Source organism: Lemur catta, chromosome 14 (genome assembly GCF_020740605.2).
Source record: "Lemur catta isolate mLemCat1 chromosome 14, mLemCat1.pri, whole genome shotgun sequence".
Taxonomy (NCBI): Eukaryota; Metazoa; Chordata; class Mammalia; order Primates; family Lemuridae; genus Lemur; species Lemur catta.
In genome coordinates, this window is record NC_059141.1 from 64,246,192 (window position 1) to 64,269,598 (window position 23,407).

Here is a 23,407-nt window from a genome sequence, read left to right on the forward strand (position 1 = left end):
ACTTTTTTATGGAACACCATTTTTACTTCAAAGAAAGACTGACAGACAAACTAGTTATCTGGACTATGGTATTTCGAAAATGAACAAAGTGAGCCTATCACTTCAAGGAAAAAAATGATAGTATTTATTACCAATGATAAAATTCAAACTTTCAAGTGAAAATTAAAATTTTGAAAAATTTACATCTATCCCTGGTAAGGGATCTGAAGATTTTGCTGATGAGATGAGTAGTAATATTAACAAATGATCTTCTAATATTACAATGCAGCAGCTCTCAAACTTTTTGGTGTGAGCGCTCCTTTATATTGTTTAAAATTTTAAGGATCAAAATTTTAACACAGAACTTTGTTAACAGAAACTTTTATTTATGTTGATATATCAATATTTAATATATTAGAACTGAGCACTTAAATTTTTTAAATTTTAAAATAATAGCAAACCAACTGCATATTGATGTAACTAGCATTTTGATGGAAAATAACTTTTTAAAAAAAAACCCAGTGAGAACAGTGCCACTGTTTTACATTTTTGCAAATCCCTTTGTTGTCTGGCTTAATTTCTGACAGCCGGATTCTCTTACGTGCTTCTGTATTCAGTCTGTTGCCACATCACAGGTCAGGTCAAGTGGCCTCTAGAAAACACTTGAGAACAGACATGAAAAAGGAAAATAACATTTCATTATTACTATAAAAATAGTTTTGACTTCTAGGAACCCCTGAAACCTCTTCCTATTAAGTTAAAGTTAGGAAAGAGTAATAAGCCTTAGTAGATTAAGATACAAAAAACCCAATGCTGCAAATCTCTTATTTTATAAAAATTTTTACTCTGTTAAGGACACATTTCTTTTAAGCAAAATCTATTTTCTTAGCCTTTATCTCTAATCAAAGCAGTTATCACTACTCTAGTCCCCAATTAAAGTATGCTAATACAATTTCTGGATCTTCATAAACATACACATTTAAGTGTGCACCTATGTATTAAATATATTATGTCTCACATATGCACAAAATATAAAAAGAAATACATCAAAATATTACTAGTTAGATTATGAGTATTTTTGATCTTTTTATCTTTATTTTTTTTCAATATTTATATTAACATGCATTTGTCTTTGGCTTTTAAAACAGAAATGAAAAAAGATGCTTCCTGCTGCTCTCTTCCTCTCATCAGCACTTGCTAATACTTTTTTCAAAAGGAGTATGCCCTGATTTTAGGGAACCAGCAGGCCTTAGTAACTACAACTGTGAGGAGGCAGAGAATAAGGATAAAAATATACCAGGAAATAGGATGCAGTGAACCCCATGTTAACAAATCAAAGAACTGGAATTTAGAATTCTGATCTAAGAATCTAGGACTTCCAGTAAAATATGTTCTTCCCGTAAAATAATGATCCTCCTCCTACAGTTCCAACAGTAATTATGTACACCAATAAACTAGTTACAAACATTTAGCTTTTTGTACCTCATGAAGTGTTTTCACTTACTTTTCTTTGATCTTGTATCATCACAGGCTTTAATACTTTAAAATTCATATGCTAAATGGAATTAACATACTTTTTTAAAAAAGCAAGCCTCATCTCTTTGAACATTATCACTATCAAAAAAATGTCTGTCTCCTGGCCAAACAAAATTGCAACAAAGGGCCAACAAACTCAAAGCAATGAAATACAAGACTCTGAATTCTTCCCATTAGGGATCTCAAAACTCTATTACTTAAATAACTGGTGCTTGCAATGCCACACCAAGGCATTATGGTAATAAGAGTGACATCCACTACATCATAATCAACATGAAACGGAGGGGAGAACATGATGCAGAATCACAAACAATTCTTCTACTTAACTGGCACAGGAGAGAGAGGCAGCACAAAGCAGTGGTCGGGAGGCTCAGAGTCTGGAGCAGATTGTCTAGATTCAGATTCTGGTCCACTCATTAGATGTATGACCTTGGGCAAGTTATTTAACCTCACTCTGCCTCAGTTTCCCCATTTACAAAATGGAGAAGAAGAGAAAATAATAGTATCTACCTACAAGGTTATTAGAAGAAGTAAATGAATTACCATTTGTAAAGTGCTGGCACACAGTATTTGTTAAAGAAAAAGAAACTCTGAAGCTAAAAATTTAAACACTTTAAAAATATATTGATAAAATAATTGTAGAGATGCAGAAAAGCCATACCAGAAAATTCAGAATATTACATACTCAATTTTTGAACTTCTTGTAAGGTATATAGTATAGTGTTCAACTATTCCTTAACAGAGCAAAAGTCCAAACTGCTAAAGTACAAATCACTTTCAGGGACTTCCTGGAAGAATTTAGTTAGATGTAATTAAAGTGTCTTTTCACCTATATAAATTGAACAAGAAAATGTTCTGTTTTTAAAATAAGGAAAGATACATTAAATACTAGCATGGACAGAACACCTCAGCTGTTCTTGTAGACTACCAAAGCAAAAAGGATGATTTCATGTGGCAAATTTGTTCAAAGTTTAGAAGAAAGAAATGAACGATCATGTAAAATTAAGATTGAAGCCAACTTCCTAAAGAAATGGAGTGTTTCAGGGTGAGGTAGGGTAAGTACAAGCTGAAACAAAGACATCTTATTCTGCCAGAAAAAAAATGAAGTGCTCAACAATCTACTAGGTCAAATCAAAATGGACAGAGTAACTACCTCAAGAAATTCTCACTAGCCAAATTTGGGACAAGATGAGCATTAAAAAGAAAAATGATACCTAAAGCAAGCAAAAGAAAAAAAAAAGCAGAAATCAATAAAATTTAAAACAGGATAACAGAAAAAAACAACAAAAACAAGAGCTGGCTCTTTGAAAATATAAATAAAATTAATAAACTTCTAAGCAAACCAAGAAAAAAGAGAAGACACGAATTACTAATGTAAAAAATGAAAGCGTAGCCATCATTACTGATCCCAGGTACATTAAAACTGTGATAAAGGAATAATATGAACAAATCTATACCCACAAATTTGATAAATGTGATGAAATGGACCAATTTTGTGAAAGACAATCTACTAAAGCTCTCCCAAAGAGAACAGATAATCTGAACAAACCTGTAACTATTAACAAAATTGAATCAATAGTTACTAACCTTCCAAAATAGAAAGCACCAGGCCCAAAGAGTTTTACCGGTGAATCCTTCCAAACATTTAAGAAAAAAATGATAGCAGTTCTCTACAATCTCTTCCACAAAATGGAGACAGAGGGAACATTTCCTAACTTATTCTAAGAGGGCAGCAGCATTATCCTAATTCCACAACCAGAGAGACATTACAAGAAAGAAAAACTATAGACCAATGATCTCTCATATACACAGATGCAAAAAGTCTCAACACAATATTAGTATATTGAAACCAACAATGTGTAAAAGGAATTATTCACCATAGCCAGGTGAGATTTATCCCAAATATGCAAGGTTGGTTCTAAAATCTACTAATGTAACCGACCATATCAATAGGCTAAAGAAGAAAAATCGTATGATATCAATGGATGTACAAAAAGTATCTGACAAAATCTAACACCTATTCATGAGAAAAGCTCTCAGAAAACTAGGAATAGAGGGAATTTCTTCAATTTGATAAAGAACATCTACCAAAAATAAACAAAACACTCCACTGTTAACATAATACTTAATGGTGAAAAACTGAATACTTTCCCCCTAAGATCAAGAACAAGGCAAGAATATTTCCTCTCACCACTCCTACTCAACATCATATTGGAAGTCCTAAACACTGCAATCAGACAACAAAAGAAAAAGAAAGGTATACAGACTGGGGGACAAGAACTAAAACTGTTTTTGTTTGCAGATGACATGATTGTCTGTGTAGAAATTCCCAAGGAATTGACCCAAAAACCCCAACAAACTCCTAATTGATACAGTTGTTCCCATTAAGTGTAGGTTAACAATTCCAATACTGCTATAAATCCATATGAGAAATGAACAAGTAAGTAAATGGGTGGTGTACAGTGGGAGGCAGGGTTCTCATTGTTGGGGAAAATTTACTGGTCAGTAATGGGAGAACAACAGAATGATCCATATGGTAATGAAGAGCTAAAAACAGTAAGAATTCATGTTTAGCTTACTACAGATACAAATGGTTACAAATAGAAATATTTATATACACATAAATATGTATATATATTAAATATTTATGTGTGTATATCTCTATATAGCTACATAGATACACATGTAGATATTTCATATATACACAACCATTTCTTTGCTCTGTCTGCTGAGAATGCCTAAAAGAAACAACACCTAGTGCCATAAGCAAACCTAGCACCCAGATCTTGGTTTCTAATACCATTCTCCAACGTAAAGAAACAGTTCCTTGGACAAATGTCTGATTCTAGGGCCGGAGCAGAAAACATATCAGATGAGCTGGGAGCATCTTGTAGTGCCAGGAAGGAAGTGCTCAAAAACAAACAGAAACCACCCATACCAATGGAAGTATGTCAAAGGGGCAGAGGAGCCAACTATATGCACTCCCAATGGCCAAAGCTAAAACACTTTGAGTAAAAAAAAAATAAAGTAGTATTGGACCACAACCCAAAGAATAAAATAAACATCCATGAGTCCACAGAGATAAAAACGACTGAATAAGTTACTAAATGGGAGAAAAGAAAAATCTCTTGTACAGAAGGATTCCAAACAATTTATACAGACACTCTGGTCTCAATGGGGGGTTGGGGAGGGCATAACTCTCCACTCTTTAAGTGTGGGCTGTGCATAGTCACCTCTTCCAAATAGTACAGTATGAAAAGGGGAGGGGGGACCATGAAAAAACCAGACAAACATTACCTCAGCCAGGTAATCAAGGTCAAAATCAACAGTCATAAATTATATTATTTGTATGTACCCTTGATATGGTGTGATGAAATGGTGCTTTAACTCTGTGATCTTCCTTCCAAAAACCCAAAATCTAAAACTACTGTTTAAAAATGAGAAAAACATCAGACAAATTCCAATAAAGGCGCATCCCACAGAACACCTAAACAGTACTCTTCAAAACTGTCAAGGTCATCAAAAAGAAGGAATGTCTGAGAAACTCACAGCTAAGAAATCCTAAGGAGACAAGACAACTAAATGTTATGTAGTATCCTGAATGAGATGGTGTAACAGAAAAAGGACATTAGGTAAAAACTAAGGAAAGCCAAATAAAATATGGATTTGGGTTAACAATAATGTATCAATAATGTTCACTAATTACAACAACTGTGCCATGCTAATGAAAGATGTTGGTAATAGGAGAAACTGGGTGTGGGGTATATGAGAACTCCATAATATATTCTCAGTTTTTCTGGACATCTAGAACTTCTACAAATAAAGTCCATTAAGAAAAAGGAATAGTGATGAAATGATTATAAAACACTGACAAAACCCCTGTGATACCGAAAGAGAGTGAAAATTATTTGCCACTCTTGGAGATGACTATTAAATAATTTTCAGAATAAAGAGCAGGTATATAAAAGGGAAATAAACATTTACCTCATCTTATAAGGAAAAACTGTAGTTCAATCCTAGTTAACAAGGAAAAAGTCTTTTTAACAGAGGAAAGCTGACTAATCGGTCCAGAAGAATGACAGTTAGAAAAAGCACTATTTTGCAAACCCAAATGAAATAACTGATTCAAAGCTCATCAACAGATGTTAAAAATATCAAGTAAAAGGCTGCTGGGAAACAGGATATTCACAGGGAACCAAAATGTCACCTTGCTGATCAACTGCTAATTGTAAAGGGGGGAAAACCCATCTTTACAATGGATACATCTGGTGAATATCTCCTTAACCGAACGATCACACTTTAAGGAGACAACCTGATGCCTTGTGTTATGAATTGACATAATGTATATAGGAGCACCTAAGCAAAAAAAAAAAACTAAACATAATCCAGTCTTTAGACCCAATCTTCTGTTTTTAGGAAACACAGTGGCTAAAGACACAAGTTAAATACCACAAGAAAACAATCAGACAAATCCAAAATGTGGGAACTTTCATCCTGGTTTCTGCAAGAAGCCAGTATCATGGAGGTGGCGGTAAGAAGTAGAGGTGGGGACAATTGTAGAATGTTAAAAGTGACTAAAGCAACAACAATCAAATGCAATGCATAAACTTTGATTGAATCCTGGTTCAATAAAACCAGTTACAATTGGTCTTTTGGGAGGAAAGGGACAGAACAAGATCCTGGACTACGACTCTCCAGCAATCATCCCCCCCACAGAAACATCAATTTGAACAACTACTCATGCATGAAAATATCTTCGCAGGAGCTAAGGAAACCAGGGTGAGAGATCACAGTGCCTGAGTGTAGCATAAATTGACCTTTTGGGGGAACAATTAGAAAAACTTCAATATAGACTAGATATTAAGGGTTTTTTTAAGTATAATATACGTAGGAGAATATGTTTACTTTTAAGGAGATGCTTGCAAACTGCAGCATTTAGTGCTCAAGTGTTGCAAAAAAAAAGTATCTATTGAGAGAGAGATAAATACGACAAAAAAAAAAAGCTATTATATCCAAGTAGTAGTACGCAGGTGTTCACTGTAATATTCTTTCAACTTGTATGTTTGAAAATTCTTAAGTTAGGAGTAGTGTGGAGAAATGACGTCATTTTTAAAAATGAGGGGAGGGCTGGCCAAAATGATCGGTTATAAAGCACCAGAAAACAGTAACAGCAGATTCTATGGACAGATGTAACGAACGTACTAATCTTAAACCTGTCTCTTACGACCCATATACTGTATGAACATTAGGAAGATGGGGGCAAGAAACAAAGGAAATCAGTTTAAAAAACAATTCCTATCTTCCAAAAGTTTAAAATGTCAATGAAAACTCTGCTGATAAAACCATATGAAACTGAACACCCTCAGTATCTCTCATTTTCTCAAGAGAATAAACAAGGGGCTACAAAAGATATACCATTTTTCTTCTTCAATTACAATGACTAGGAGTGATGGAAAATTTTGTAATTTTGAAATGTAAGAAGTATGGGAATAGGCTAGAGGATCAAGAACATAAATGAACTCATGAAGACCTTAAATCTATTGATATACATATATGAAGACAACACAATAAATCAAAACCAGTAACATTTTATCTCATATTAATAATGGGTTCTACAGAATTAAATTCTCTCTGCAACCCCTTATATACTAGTGGATATACTAGTGGCTATGTTGCAGATATACACTGCATGAGACACAACTATGAGTCCAGCCCCAAAGGTAACTCCTTCATCGAATGGCTAGGAGGGCTATCCTGGGGTTTCTCTGTGGAGCAAACTTTAAAATTTCACTCAATGTCACCAGGTGGATACCTTCACAAGGCCTTCTCCACAATACCTAGGATTCTACCGCCTTTTAACTATGACAATATCATGTCAACAAATATGTCAGCTAGTTTTATATGTGACTGCCCTTTTTCACTCCTAACAGACACGAAAATGTTATCCTACTTTTATCTCTCCCAAACTTTACAAAAATCTCTGGTTTTCTCTGCCATTTTCCCCTCTCTTAATCTATTTTAGTCCTATTTTCCCATTTTGTAATAATTGTTATAATGTGTAAAAACTGGTACACAAAATCTCACTCTGAGGAAAAACTAAAACCACTTATACCAAAATTTTAAATAAGGAATCTTATGACATAAACCTTCATCAGGCTAACAAATTATCTTCCTTACAATGGTGAACTAAGCAATTATGGCCAACACTCTTACTGAGAACAACTAGAGAAAGTGGACACCCTCCCAAGCTCCCAGAAAAAAATTAAAAAACAAAAACAAAAACTTCGCTTGAAACACTAACAAGGCAGTAAAAAATTATGGAGGCCAAGATCTGGGAAAGTAAGAAATCCTCATAGGTGAACCTGGCTTCTGGTGCCATTTTCCCTGCCAAGGGCATCTGCCAATTCTAAAAAGGTGGCTAAGAAGCTGAGCTTGAACTTTCAACAGATCTATATAATTAGAGACGATTAAATATTACAATTATAGGAAAATAAAACCATACTCAGATATAAGGATGGATAAAATAAATGAGATTAAGCATACACCCTGATAAAACATATTGAAAAATCAGATTAACTCTTAACTGACAGGGCAAAAATAGGAACTATATTGGTGTTTTAATAAGAGAATGATGTAGGGATGGATGAAGGGGGTGCTGATAACACTCCTGGGTTTATGTTGGGACCCCAAAGTCATATCCTAGGAGTAAAAAAACATAAAATAGACTAACCTTTGCAGACTCTGGAACACAGCTTTGAAACACCTTAGTGCCTGACTGGATTGAGATGACCCAGATTACTAGAGCCACTAGCTAGCCTCCTTCCAAATGTAAACAAAAATCCTCTCTGGAAGGAGATAGCATCATTCTCAAACCTTAAGTTATCTTTATAATTTTTCATATATAATATCTTAATAGGAAAATCCAACCCAAAACCAGGACAACACAAGAGACACAAAAGCCTATAGAAAAAGACCCAGAGAATCCAGATAATGAAGTTACTGAACACAGATGTGCTTAATATATTCAAAGAAAGTTTTTTTAAAAATAAAGAGTCATGAAAGACTGGCCCAGTATAAAACCCTGATAATTTCAAAACTTCAACATACTTCATTTCCTAATTTTTACATTCATTTCTGATGGGTTCTTTAGAAATTCCTACAACTATTCTAAATCCTCCTTGTTTCCCTTGAGTCCACATGCACCTGAAAAGAACAGTTTACCTATTAAAGTAAGAAAAGTCAGTCATCCAATCTAAAAGGAATTCATACAGGCTCTCTAACCTGCCTTATCTGTACATTCCCCGAGAGGCAGCATACCCTGTTAAGTTGCCGCAACAGAGGGAACTGCTACAAGGAGCCATCATAGATCAAATCAGAGGTTTTCAAACATTTTACATCATAATCCATTACATACACACTTCTGTGTGTATCTACGTATAAGTACACTCACCCATTTAACTGAAACACAACTTAAAAAACTATAATAATCAAAATAATGTGACTAGCATAAGGACAGACATATAGATCAATGGAACAGAATTGAGAGCCCAGAAATAAATCCACCTTTTTTATTCAAGAATGCCAAGACAATTTAATAAGAAAGAATAGTATTTTCAACAAATGGAGCTAAGACAACTGCGCATCTACATGTGTAAGAATGGTTGAACACCTGCCTCACATCATACACAAAATAATTAACTCAAAATGGGTCACAGACCTAAATGTAAAAGCTAAAACTATAAAACTCTTAGAACAAAAGAGTAATCTTCAAAACCTTGACTTAAGGTAAAAGTTTCCTAGATAAGATAGCAAAAGCACAATCAACAAAGAAAAAAACAGATAAATTGGGTTTCATTAAAATTAAAACCTTTTTGTTGCAAATGATGCCATCAATAAAGTAAAAAGACACCCCCCAAAATAGGAGAAAATATTTATAAACCATACATCTGTTAAGTGACTTGTATCTAGAATATACAAAGAGCTCTTACAACTTAATAATAAAAATATAAACCAATTTTTAAAATGGGTAAGGAATCTGAATAAATATTTCTCCAGAAGACATACAAATAGAGAAGCAGCACATGAAAAGATGCTCAAGATCATCAGCTATGAGGTAAATGCAAATCAAAACCACAATGACATACCACTTCACACCCATTAGGATGGCTATTATGAAGACAGCAGACAAGTTTGAACAGCATGTGGAGAATTTCACACCTTACTGGTGAAAATGTCAAATGGTACAGCCACTTTAAAAAACAGTATGGTAGTTCACAGAGTTACCCATATGACCCAGCAATTCTACTCCTGGGTATATACACCCAAGAGAAATGAAAATGTACAACACACAAAAACTTGTGCACGAGTGTTCATGACTGTGTTACTTATTATAGCCAAAAAGAACAAACAGTCAAAACATCCACTGACTAAAGACTGGATACATAACATGTGGTCCATCTGTACAATGGAATATTAATTAGACTATAAAGAGGAATTAAGTAATGACACATGCTTCATGATGAACGAACCCTGAAAACGTCATGCTAAGTGAAATAAGCCAGTCACAAAAGACTGCATATTGTATGATTCCATTTATATGAAATATCTAGATTAGGCAAATCTATAGAAAAGAAAGTAGATAAGTGGTTGCTTGGGGCTGGGGGGAGGAGGAGCTGCAGGGAGGAATGAGGAGTGACTGCTAATGAGTATGGGGTTTCTTTCTGGGGTGACAAACATGTTCTACAGTTAGGTTGTGGTGATGGCCATATTACTCCATGAATATACTAAAAAAGCTTCGAACTGCATACTTCAAATGGATAAACTGTAATGGTATGTGAATTGTATCTCAATAAAACTGTTAAAAACTCTTAGCCCTTTATTACATGTGACACACACTGATATTTTCTACTTCATTGCCTTTAAATAGATAATACAAGTTGTGATCTCCTAAATTCATTCTACAACCCATGAATGGGTCATAACTAGCACTGCCACAAAGCCCTGTAACACTAAACTGATACCCACCATGTCCTATTATCAGGACTAATCACATCACACCTCGCATCCCTGCTTACCTCAGTCACCTGAAAAAGTCCAGCTCTCCCCGGTTATCTATTATTCCCTGAATTCTCAGAGCCATACTGCTTTGTATATCCTTCATTTTACTCCATTCCTCATTCCTCCTAATTCCATTACTTGGTCTTCTGAAATTGCTAATTTGTGACGAGCAAACTTAGCCGATTATACCACTGTCCTATATCTATTATCCTTTCTTACACTATATATATGCTATACTATTATCCTTTTTTATTGTCATCTATCCTCCCTCCAATTCTCCCTCATTCATTGAGGACATCAGCAACTGGTTTACAGCATGTATCCTTACTCCCCTCGCCATCTGCTGACATCATCCTTCATGCAGACTGTCCCTTTTAATATCTCAGCCTCTTTAATTCATTAGCCACCTCATGTCCACAGAACTATCCCTCAATTCCACCTCAGCAGCCCACACCCAAAATCATCTTGGGCATTATCAATGCCAGTAACTATCATCAGTGAAATCTCTCTTTCAGAGATCCCACTCTGACCACAGCATTCAATCCTTCAAGTTCACTTACTCGAACCACACTCCATCCCCATCCCCAGACAATAAATAACCCCTTTAAAAAGCTTTCACTTCCCTTGTCCCCTTTTCCTTCTTTTATGCAGACCTGGTGTTATGGCTAGTTTTATGTGTCAAAATTTGGCTACGGTGTAGTACCATTATTCTATCAAACACAAATCTAGTTATGAAGATATTCTGTAGATATGGTTAATATCTACAACCACTTGACTTTAAGTACAAGAGACTATCCTTGATAATGTGGGTATCTTCCCTGAGGAAGATAAAATTCTGCATTAACTCCTGCCCAAGAGTTTCCTGCCTGCCCTACAGATTTCAGGCTTGCTAGCCCTCACAAAAACAAATTCTTTGAAATCTCAGTCTGTCGTCGGTCTCTCTCTCTCTCTCTGACTAGCTCTGTTTCTCTGAAGAACTCTGATATACCTGTCAAAATCTCACCTTGGATAAATCCAACTATCTGCCTTGTCTGTGCTTATATCTAATCCGTTAAATCATGCCAGGGGGAAAAAAAATCACAAAATGAGGCTGACTGATACAACTTTAAATCCAAGATTTCAAACCTTAAATGAACAATCAATACTTCTTGGCAAACTGCTTCAAATTCCCCACACTCCCATTCCCCTCTGCCCGTAAGAATCTCATACTTCATTGAGAAAACAGAAACCATGAGAAGATGCTGATGAAAGCCAGGAGGGTAAGGCTTCACCTTTCCAACCACCAGACTTCCCTGAGAGGCACACAGCTCTCTGCACTCCCTCCTGCTTGATGGCTCCTCTACGGAGAGCCAAACTCTCGGCCTGTGCTCTGTAGCCCCCTTTCCTGCATATAGTATTCTCTCTTTTTCACTCTCTCACTTTCTGGACCCCACATTTTCCTTTATCTACTAACCCATTTCCTTGTTCCACTTCAGAGCTAATCTTGAAAAAGTTATCTATCTCCACGGTGTTAACACTTGCTCATTTCTCACTCCTTTCAAAAAATTTTCATTCATTGTTTTATAATAACCAATTTCAACTTGGCTTCTTTCTTCCCACTTTAATAAAACTACTCATCAAGATCACTAACAATTTCCCACGTAATCTCTCTGTGCCTGCTTCCTCACCTATAAAATGGGAGTAACAGTGCCTACCTGGTAGGGTTGTGCGATGTTTAAACAACTCAATGTACAAGATGTTTAGAGAATAGTGCCTGGTGTATGATAGGCGCTGAATCAGTATAAGCTGTGAATAGCATTAGTATATTCTGGATTCTTGTTTTCTCTAGGCTCTGATTTTTTGTTTCTAGCTTAGTATGTGTGGGCCCTTGAGTAGTAAACTGCCTTAGCTTTTGGGGGGAAGGTGGGAAGAGACAGAAAATAAACTATATAATCTCCATTAAGCAATGAGATCTCTACTGAATGTCAGCCAAGTATCTTCAATAACTACCACATAATTTCATAAGGATGAGCTACCTCAAACCCAATCACCAAATCATATTCACTCCCTCCACGCCCTCGTTCCCCAAATGCTTTCCTGACTTGCTGATTTTTGCCAATATCATTTTTCCAAGCATAAGACCTTCCTGTCTACATTCATTCACTTCTCACTTCTATATATCTTGACCTCTATCTTGAATGTATGCTCTCTGACACCAGACTAAGTTATATTTTTAGGAACTGCCTCTGTGTGCTAAGCTCATGAATGCAGCCTGTATGTACAGTCATGATTGATTCACTGAACGATAGGGATACATTCTGAGAAATGTGTTCTTAGGCGATTTCATCATCGTGTGAATACCAGAGTGTACTTACACAAACCTAGATGGTATAGCCTATTACACACCTAGACTCTACGGTATAGCCTATTGCTCCTAGGCTATAAACCTATACATCATGTTACTATACTGAATACTGTAGGCAACTGCAACACAGTGGTATTTGTGTATTTAGACATGTTTGAACACAGAAAAGATACATTAAAAATATGGTATTTTAATCTCATAGGACCACCAGCATACAGTCAGTCCGTCCTTGACTGAAACATCCTTACACAATGCATGGCTGTATTATCAAATAAGACACAAAGAAGTTAATTACAAATCCTGTGTTCACTATCAAATGATCCATTTAACATTTTAAAATTCAAAATTCATCTCAAATTTATTCACATTAACTTTCGAGAGAACACTTCACACTACTCTAATTACTCCCATAATCCCTCCCTAATTTCACTATTATTCATACCTTTAAATACTCAGCAAACATACAGGCATTGCTACCAATACAATAAGAGCAAAAAACTAGGATATAAAAGTTTGGGGGAGGAGGTAAAAATCAAGGGGAAGAAAAGGCTGGCATGATTACCTGAAAAATCAAAAGTTCAACTACAAAACTATTAGTAACAATAAGGATTGAAAAAGAGCACTTATTATTTAACAGACAAAATATTAAATAATATATAAAATAAAAGTTTTCTTTTTTCTTTCTTTTTTTTTTTTTGAGACAGAGTCTGGCTCTGTTGCCCGGGATAGAGTGCTGGGGTGTCAGCCTAGCTCACAGCAATCTCAAACTCCTAGGCTCAAGCAATCCCTCTGCCTCAGCCTCCTGAGTAGCTGGGACTACAGGCATGCACTACCATGCCTGGCTAATTTTTTCTATATATTTTTAGTTGTCCAGCTAATTTCTTTCTATTTTTTTTAGTAGAGATGGGGTCTTGTTCTTGCACAGGCTGGTCTTGAACTCCTGACCTCAAGCGATCCTCCAGCCTTGGCCTCCCACAGTGCTACTAGAATTACAGGCATGAGCCACATTGCTCGGCCAAAAGCTTTCTCATATACAACCAGATAGTGGATAAAATGGAAGAAAAGATGCCATTTCCAACACCAAGAAAAATAAATAGCAAAAAAACTTAAACATATAAAATAGCAAAAAACCAAACAAAAACAAACAAACAAAACCATTGATTTGAACAGATGAGATGGTTAAGTTTTCCATACTCCTGGATAGAAAGGTACAACATCATAAAGCTGTCAATTCTCCCACAAATACAAAGAAATCCTAACAGCAAACTGAATCTGTGTAACCGAAGTCAAGCATGGAGGGAGGTATCAACTTTGAAAGGATATGGGAAAACTTTCTGTGTGATGGAAAGGTTCTATATCTTGGTGTGGGGATTACACAGGTGCATACATATATAGGCAAACTTTTATTGGGCTGTACGAGTAATGCTTGTGCATCTTACTGTATGTAAATTTTACAAAAATAAAATGAAAAATGAAGTGATCCCCACAGAAATGGCAACAGGATTGACAGAGGAGGGGCAGACTAGACTAAACTAGATGGGTGGATTCTAAAAGTTCACATAAAATAAGATACAAGCCAGAAAAAAATTTCTGAAGTAGAACAGAAATGGCTGGACACGGTGACTCACCCCTATAATCTCAGCACTTTGGAAGGACAAGATGGGAGGATCACTTGAAGACAAGAGTTTGAGACCAGCCTAGGCAACACGGTGAGACCCTGTCTCTACAAAAAAATTTAATAAAACAAATTAGCTGGGCGTGGTGGTGCACGCCAGTAGTCCTAGCTACTCTGAAGGCTGAGGCAGGAGGACAACTTGAAGCCCACAAGTTCGAGGCTGTAGTAAGCTATGATCATGCCACTGTACTACAGCCTAAGCTACAGAGCAAGACCGTCTTTAAAAAATAAGTACATACATAACTTATAAAAACAAGAGAAATGACAGAGAACTAGCCCTAACAGAAAATATAGCACAAACTACAATAATTAAAACAGGATGGCTTGGTTCTCAAATGGGCAGATTCGTCAACGGAACCAATGGTCTCAGATACACATGGAAATTCAGTAAATGATAAAGGTGGCATTTTAAATTAATAAGACAGGCCAGGCACAGTGGCTCACGCCTGTAATCCTAACACTCTGGGAGGCCGAGGCAGGAGGATCGCTCGAGGTCAGGAGTTCAAGACCACCCTGAGCAAGAGCCAGACCCCGTCTCTATTAAAAATAGAAAGAAATTAGCTGAACAACTAAAAATATATAGAAAATATTAGCTGGGCATGGTGACACATGCCTGTAGTCCCAACTACTCGGGAGGCTGAGACAGGAGGATCACTTGAGCCCAGGAGATGGAGGTTGCTGTGAGCTAGGCTGACGCCACAGGACTCATTCTAGCCTGGGCAACAAAGTGAGACTCTGTCTCAAAAAATAAATAAATAAATGATGGTGGGACAAACGGACAGTCACCTGGTTAAAAAAAAATAAAAATAAATAAGGTTGTACCCATAAATAATATTCTACCCTAGAAAGGAAAACAGCAAATTGGAAAAAATATTTCCCAAAAATAGCATGGAGTTCATTTCGCTAATGTAAAAGTAAATCCTACTAATCTAGGAAAATAAGCAAAAAAGTAGTAAAAAACTATGAAAGATAAAGGGCAGATCAGAAGAAAATACAAAACAGCCCTTAAAAGATGAAAAATATTTAATTTCACCCAAAGAGGCAATGATGAAAGAAGCAGGCACCCTTACACAGTGCTAGTGGAACAGAAGTTGGACAACCTCTACAGGCTCCACTTCAGCAATATATATCAAAATTACAAATGCACACACTCTAGCCTGGCAATTCCACCTCTGGAAACTTATTCTATACATTTCTGTACAAGTGTGATATGGTATATGCACAGGTAATCCCCTGCATATGGCTTTTGATAGCAAAAGACTGAAAACAACCTATAAATGTACATCAAGAAGGAGCTAAATAAATGGCACACCTGTATAATGATGTTATGGACTGAATGTCTGTGTCCCTCCAAATTCATATGTTGAAGCCCTAATCTCCAATGACATAATAATTGGAGGTGAGGACTTTGGGAGGTAATTAGGTTTAGATGAGGTTACCAGGGTAGAGCCCCCATGATGTGATTAGTATCCCTATAAAGGAGGAAGAGAACAGAGCTCTCTCTGGTCATGTGAGGATACAGCCAGAAGGCAGCCATCTACAAAACCAGGAAGAGGGCACTCACCAACCAACCAAATTGATTAAGCAGCCTAATCTTGAACTTCCCAGCTTCCAGAACTATGAGATATAAATTTCTGTTTTTTAAGCCTCCCAATCTATGGTATTTTGTTATAGAAGCCAAAACATCTGTTTGAGCGGTTTCAGACAAATGGAATATCATGAAGCTGCTTAAAAAAAAAAAAAAAAAAGCATTACTATTTATATATTAATACAACTGATATGAAATAATCTCTAAGCTATACTGTCAAGTTAAAAGAGGCAACGGGCAGTATACATGGTATGCAACAACTTAGATTTAAAAGAGGGCAGAGGATATACGGTATTGCATATATGTAAGACACGTAATCTTTCAATGACAAGGTGAAAAATCCATAAAGCTGTGAAAAATAAAAGTTCTTTAATATGTTTAGGACAAATATATTTGGTGGCAAAATCTGACAAGTAGCATTAAGACTGTATCTTTATTCATCCCACTTATTATACTATTTATGCTTTCAATAGAGAAATATTAATGTGTTTGATTATGGGACACTACCACCTCCTACTAGGGATCATGGACAATACAGTAGATGCCCTATATTATCTTTATACAATTCTAAAAAAAATTCTAAAATACATCTGGACCAAGAGTTTTGAACAAGGGAGTACATATATCTGTATTTACTTGTGCATATATAAACTATCTTTGGAAAGATTCACAGGGAACTCAACACTGTTTCCAGGTACAGGAACTGTGTGGCTGTGCAGAGTGGAAAAGGACATTCTTCAATGTGTATTTTTTTTTTTAAATCTTTAGATTTCTGAATCAAAGTGAATACACTAGTCAAAATATAAATGAAATGTAAATAAAATAAAATCATTAAAGCTTTAAATTAAATCCTCAATAATAACAGATAAAACCAGATGCTTTGATTTTTGTTTGTTTTGACTGGAAAGTTACCCTTTCTCAAATCACAGGGAAATCTAAACAGCCATAGCTTTACTTTATCTCACCTTTGGCTAGCTCAAATGGAATCTGATAGTCAGAGAGCCACTGTCTCTGGAATAAGCCAGAAAATTCTGAGTTTCTACCCCAGTAACAGCTTTTAGGAAATAGCAACTTCCTGATGTTTTGATGTCTCCTGCCCAGCAAAGCAGGTGTGTGTGTGCCTGTTTTTCCATTATCGTGTCCCCAGATATAAGGTGGGTAACAGGCTTGGGCCTCTCAGCACCAGGAAGCAGTGAAGCCCACACTTCTCAATACCAGAGTTAAGACTTAAGAAAGTACTCCTAGCATAGAGGTATCCTTAAGTTACAACAGCTTCAAGACAAGAGTTTGAGGATTCCAGTTTGTATCTGAGTAGCATCTTTTCTACTATCTGCTTTTCGTACTTATTTTTATACCTGTTATATTCCAAAATGACTTTGAGGTGACTATAAGATTTGCCTTTTCTTATGATTTGGATTTTGACTAGTCTGTACCAGACTCTCAAACCAGAAATTAGAAAGGAAGTCATACTGCTTTCTGAAGTTTATGAAGTGAATATGAAGGTAGGACAAGAGATACAAGGTTTGAGAAGTCTCCAAATGTCCCAATAAGAAATTCCCAATGAAACGACTAACAGTATTTGCTTCCTTGTGTTATGACATAAAAGCACTTATGTTTGTCCTTATCTTCTGCCAAGTTATACTCAGATCACTGAAGGCAGAAACTGACTTCTACTTCCTTTGGCTCCCACATAATTTACTACCTAGATTGGTACAGAGTAGCTTCTCAATAAATGCTGCCTATGTAAAACTAGTGTCATCTCACAGTTGCTGTCCTCAAGATGGAACAAAAAATTTAATAAATCCTTGTAAGCACAGAAATACTATATAGAAACCTTAGAAAACTTAGGCAAACACAGAAAAGATAATATTTCTAAGGTGCTACTAATAATCTCTTATTTTTCTAGGGACCTCTAGAAAATATTTAATGAATTGTTGTGGTTACCAGGTCTCTGACAAATTTGCCAACAGCAGCAAAGATCCCAATAAAATTAAATTTAAAAGATACCACAGCATTCCATTGTCTTCAAATGTGTTACATGATAAAGCTATTCTCAGCTCCTGAATGCCCATTCCTTTAGATAGCTGTCAAAATAAACCTAGGAAAGCTTAGGCAATTCCCTGCAGTGAGAAAGCATAAAAAATGGTAAAACAACTTTGTATCAGAGAATGTGGCAAATACTATCCCTTCAATATCCGTTTCTGGAACATTACCAAATTTTAAGGCGGAGAGGATTACTGGTCCAAATGTTAAAATAAATCATTTTAGTCAATTCAGATTAGATGAGACAATCAAATTTTAAATAAACCTCCCAGAGATGCAGAGGGAAACAACTGGCCTATTCTGGAGAATGAGAATGCGTGCTGTGCATTAAATTGGTTTTAAATTTACTTGGTATTTTGCATTTGTTTGAAGTTAAAAATAGTAAGTGATAACAATAGCTAAAACCTCCTGAATACTTACATCTACTGTTCCAGGCACCATACCAGTGCCAGGCACTGTACCTGCACTACCTTATTTACACCTCACAGCCCTATGAGGTTATGTGCTATTATTCTTCTCATTTAACAAATAATTACAGGCCCAAATATGATATATAACCTAAGTAGCCTATGACACATGGTTAGATTTGGAGCATGGATTAGAACTCAGGGTTGACTCTAAAGCCCATGTTAGCAATCACTATGAGGTTTGAGTTCCTTAACTTTCTAAAGAACTGGCAGATTTTAACTAAATCTGATATACTACTAAAGGGGAAGACGAAACACAGACATTTGCTATATTTGTGATATAACCCACCACCATAAAAAAGAATGGCAGCTAGTAGGTTTTCTAAAAGGCCTTATACATACACACACAATTTTAAAAACTTGACTTCAATGAAATCTGGCCTACCCAGAGATTTGTGGTGGGCTTTTATTTATGGGAAGCCCTCTTGTATGTGTTTTAAAAGAGCACAAATGCACTGTTTAGAGATGCCTTAAGTTTCACCCTTGATCATAAGCTTCTTGAGGATAATGAACTCTTCATTTTCACATCTTCCACATTTCTGAGAGCATCAAGCCTCCTTAGAAGGCATGGTGCTATGAAACGAATAAAATCTACCACTCAAAGAATCTCTAGATTATGCTGAAGAAATTTAATTTGATAATTTTTTCTGCTTCTGAAAATTACAAAAGTCTAACTTTGATTACTCTTCTTGACATGGACTTCTGATTATCACCCAAGAAGGACTCTTTTTTGCCCCAGTATGTTTTCTGAAGAACCACCTATCTAAGGAACAACCTTCTATTATAGAAAGAGTTCTGACAGCCTCAGTTTACAGTTCTAAAGCCAAAACTTAAGCAACTTGCCTAAGGCTCCAGAGCTTGTTGATGACAAAGTCTAGATGACAGAACTGAAAACCTGGGTCTGATTCCTGGATTATTCTAGTTCCACCTACTGCCCTGAATGATAGGACAACTCTTACTTCAATGTTCCTGTCACCTTTTAGCTGGTAAATTCTGTTGAATCAGAACTCATTTCTGAAATCAAAGTTCAAGTTAACCTGCATTAGAGTAAGAATGCAAAGCTTCCAAATGTTCAGGTAAAGAGCTCATAACTAAGACAATAAGCATTACAGCTCACTGAAATAGGCAAATAAATGATTCACAGATAAAGCTATGTGTTTATAATGGCTTCCCTCCATTACATTAATCAGAAAGGCTACTACTACTCATTCCACTGACTTGACCAGAGACCTCTATAGAGCTGGCATCTTAATATTAGGCAGACGTTATTTTAAACTTCTATACATGCAACAAAGCATCTCAACCATGTAGATGACTCAGATATGTCAGAATTCAACCCAGTGGCAAAGCAGACCTACAATAAGCAGGCTCCTATTCAACAACCTCTTAATTACCACTGGAGAGTTTGTGACTAATCACTCAACAACAAATTACTTCAAGTTGTTTCACCAAGCACCATCACAATCATTTTGATCATTTCCGTAATATGAGGCATGCAGTAAACAGTTAAGATTTTAACAGCATTAATTTTGGTACAATATATTCTTACACTAATTTCCTTTCCAAGTGGCATTTCCGTCAGGATCCACAGAGTATGAAGGATGTAGTTTCCAATTCTGCCAGGTAGTTCACTCCCTGGTGATTCAGGCATGACCCCAACTAAGGTGGGAAGGGTCTTTTCTTAAACCTCGCTTTAAGGGAGCCCTTTTCAAACTCATTAGAAGAATATACTTACTAGCAAAATCAGTGCTATCTATTCCTTTAAAACATAATTTGGAGTAGAATGTGGAGTGACTGCTAATCAGTATGGAGTTTCTTCTTGGGGTGATGACAATGTTCTGGAATTAGTGGCTATCAGTGCACAACTTTATGGATATACTAAAAACTACTGAAATGTACACTTTAAAAGGATGAATTTAACGGTATTTAAATTAAATTTCAATAAAGCTTCTATTTTTAAAAACCAACAGAATTTGGAAAACAAAATAACACAACTCTGGTTCTGTACATTGCCTGTGAGCTACTGCCAAAGGATTATCAGTAACCCTTAATGAAATCTGACATACCTTAACTACGTAAAGCAATAAAAATTTGGTTTCTTAAGATTTTCATCCCTTACCTTAATAAAGTATCATCTTCTTATTTCTTCACTCTACATCAAATAGTAAGTTCAATTCAAATTCTTTCATATCTAAAACAAATGCTAAAATGTATTAACTAGTGAGTAGAAAAGAGCTGTAACTTGGATAAACCAATATTATTTTGAGTTTTAGGGCCATATGCTTCCCAGTAGTGTTAGTACAAGTTAAAACTTAAACATTTCTAATAAGCATTTCTAAAATGTTATTAGAAATTTAATATTTCTAATAAAACATGTAAATAGCTTTTGTTCTAGCTTTTCCACTTAAAGGAGTCACCAAAAACTTTTCAAATAATATTCACAAAAGCATAAATACAATCATTTCAGATACCACTGAAATACCACTCTATGTGTATCCGTGTGTGTACATGTATGTACACAGAGACACACACTCCACAACCTACACTGCTCTATTATATTAGAAAATATTTAGACAACATTTTATTTTGGATAGTGAATGGCCTAGAAATAGTAACGAAAAAAAACTGATACTAAAGGGATTCAAAAGTCCCTGTCATCACAACAGATAATGTACATGAACTGATCATTTAGCCATCTAGAAGTGACAGCTGCATGAAGGTTCTCAAACTTTATAAAGAACATTAAAAGTGTTTTTTTAAGGTTTGATTTAAATATTACCGATTATAAAGAACTTTTCATCAATCCAACTTTTATTGAACACTTACTATATTCCAGGCTAGGTGGTGGAGAAACAGATGCAAGACAGGCCCGCCCTCAAGGAAGTCCCATTTTGGTTGCTTGCTTTTGTCAGGCACAGCACTAAACGTGTTCACTTAACAGCATCTGACCTCCTAGGTTTAAGGTTAACCACAGCAGGGGAATCTGAGGTAATCATTACAAATGACTGTAAGGCTGTAAGACTGGAAAAAATAAAATTTAGAAATAAATAAAAGCGGTTGTATATTTAGACCAAATCTAATTCTACTTCGTAACATAATATGACACTTGAACTTCCAGATATACTGCTAAAAAATACTAAAATGACCCAGAGTATAATTATACCTTCCTTAACACAACGCTTACATGATTGTCTCGTTTAAGGGTACAGCTATTACACTTCAGTCAAAGCATCCTCTTACATTGAAGGGTATTTCTCTTTACCTTCAAACCTCTCCATCTGAACAGTTGCTGAATGAATGAATGAATGAATGAAATAAACAGATGTTCTAATTGCCAAGGAGGTACTTGTCGGATGCTTATCTCAGAACAATGGACTGAAAGACCAGAATTCTACTGGAAGGATCACTGAATTTCAGAGGTAAAAACGGTCATCACTGGACATTGTCTAATACCATGTAGGCAACACGTTACTAAATTCACAGTAAAGATCAGAGAGAGAACTTTTAGAAATGAACAGTGTTCATCACAATACTTCAACATGGACTTGGTTCTGCCATCACTGGATCAGGAACACAGTGCAAGACAAAGAAATGGGAGGATGGGGTGAAAAAGTCAAAAGGTCACCACCCAGTGACCCTCAAGAGAAGCGCGCGCTGACCGAGGTAGATGGCCACGTCCCGCCCACGCCACGGGCCGGGGCTCTCCCTTGTAGCCCAGAGCAGGAGGCCACTCCATCCAGCCTTTTTCGGCGCTGCCGCCCGCGTTCGCCCAGAACGTCAGCACAAAGAAAGCACCAAGGAACAAAATACGGTCCCCACGGGCGCCGGGCAGGCGTGAGCACCCGCCGACCCGAGCGCTCTCAGCAGCCACGCGCCGCCGGGGGAGGCGGCCAGGGCGCGGCGGGTCACCGAGGCGCCTCCGTCCCGACCTTCGCCCAAGTGTTTCCGAACTTGCCATCCACCCCCCACTCCATTTTCTCCTCCCGACGTGGAAGCGGGACCCGCGCGAGGGGAAAGCGCGAGGACGGGCCGGCGGGCGGCCTCCGCGCACCCGGGGCCCGCAGCCCCACGCCCCCTCGGCCGGCCCCCGCCTCCCGGGCCGCTATTGTTCCCGCGCCGCCCCCGCCCGCCGCGCGCTCCCGCCCCTCCCGGGAGGGGGTCACGGCTGAGAAAGCGGCGGCGGCGGCACAGCAACATAAACAGCGCGGGGCCGCAGCCGCCCCGGTCCTGCGCGCCCGCCGCACTCACCCGCCAGCGCAGCGAACGGCGCCAGGGAAGCCCGCCAGCGGGGACGGGCGCCGTCCAGGCGGTCGCCGCGGCCGTTAGCCAGTGCTCCTGGCGGCTCCGCACCCAGGGCCCAGTCGTCCGGCCTCCGCCGCTCCGCTGAGTAACAGGGACGCGGGCCGTCACCGCGCACGCCCGCCCACGTCATCGCGCAGCGCCCCGCCCCCGCCCCTCTCGAGCGGCCCTCGGGGCGGGGCAGCCCCGGGGCCCGGATTGCGGGGGCGGGGCTGCAGCCCGGGGGCGGGGCTACTCCCGGGGCCTGCAGGACGCGAGGAGGTCGCCCAAAGGCGGAGCCGCGGGGCAGAGCCTGAAGAAGGACGCGCGAGGGGCGTGGCCGGGAGCGGGAGGGCGGGGCCCCGCGCCGGCACGTGGAGGCGCGTGGCCTGGCCGGCCGCCCCCGGCTGGCTGCTGTCGCCCAGTCCCAGCCTCGCCGC

At 37.8% G+C, this 23,407-nt stretch overlaps 1 protein-coding gene across 3 annotated transcripts in view; it reads right to left on the reverse strand.

Annotated features, from left to right (window-relative positions):
• MAPK8 (mitogen-activated protein kinase 8) overlaps positions 1-23,119 on the reverse strand; it is a 92,146-nt gene extending 69,027 nt beyond the window's left edge. The window contains exons 1-2 of one of the 3 annotated variants that reach the window (XM_045569395.1): positions 22,938-23,097; positions 21,516-21,710 (exon numbers count right to left, since the gene is read on the reverse strand). The gene's annotated coding sequence lies outside the window, so the exon portion shown is untranslated. Of the gene's footprint in view, positions 1-21,515; positions 21,711-22,937 lie in introns of all 3 variants that reach the window. The other 2 variants (XM_045569392.1, XM_045569393.1) reach the window with 2 other exon arrangements.
• Between the last annotated feature and the right edge of the window lie 288 nt (positions 23,120-23,407).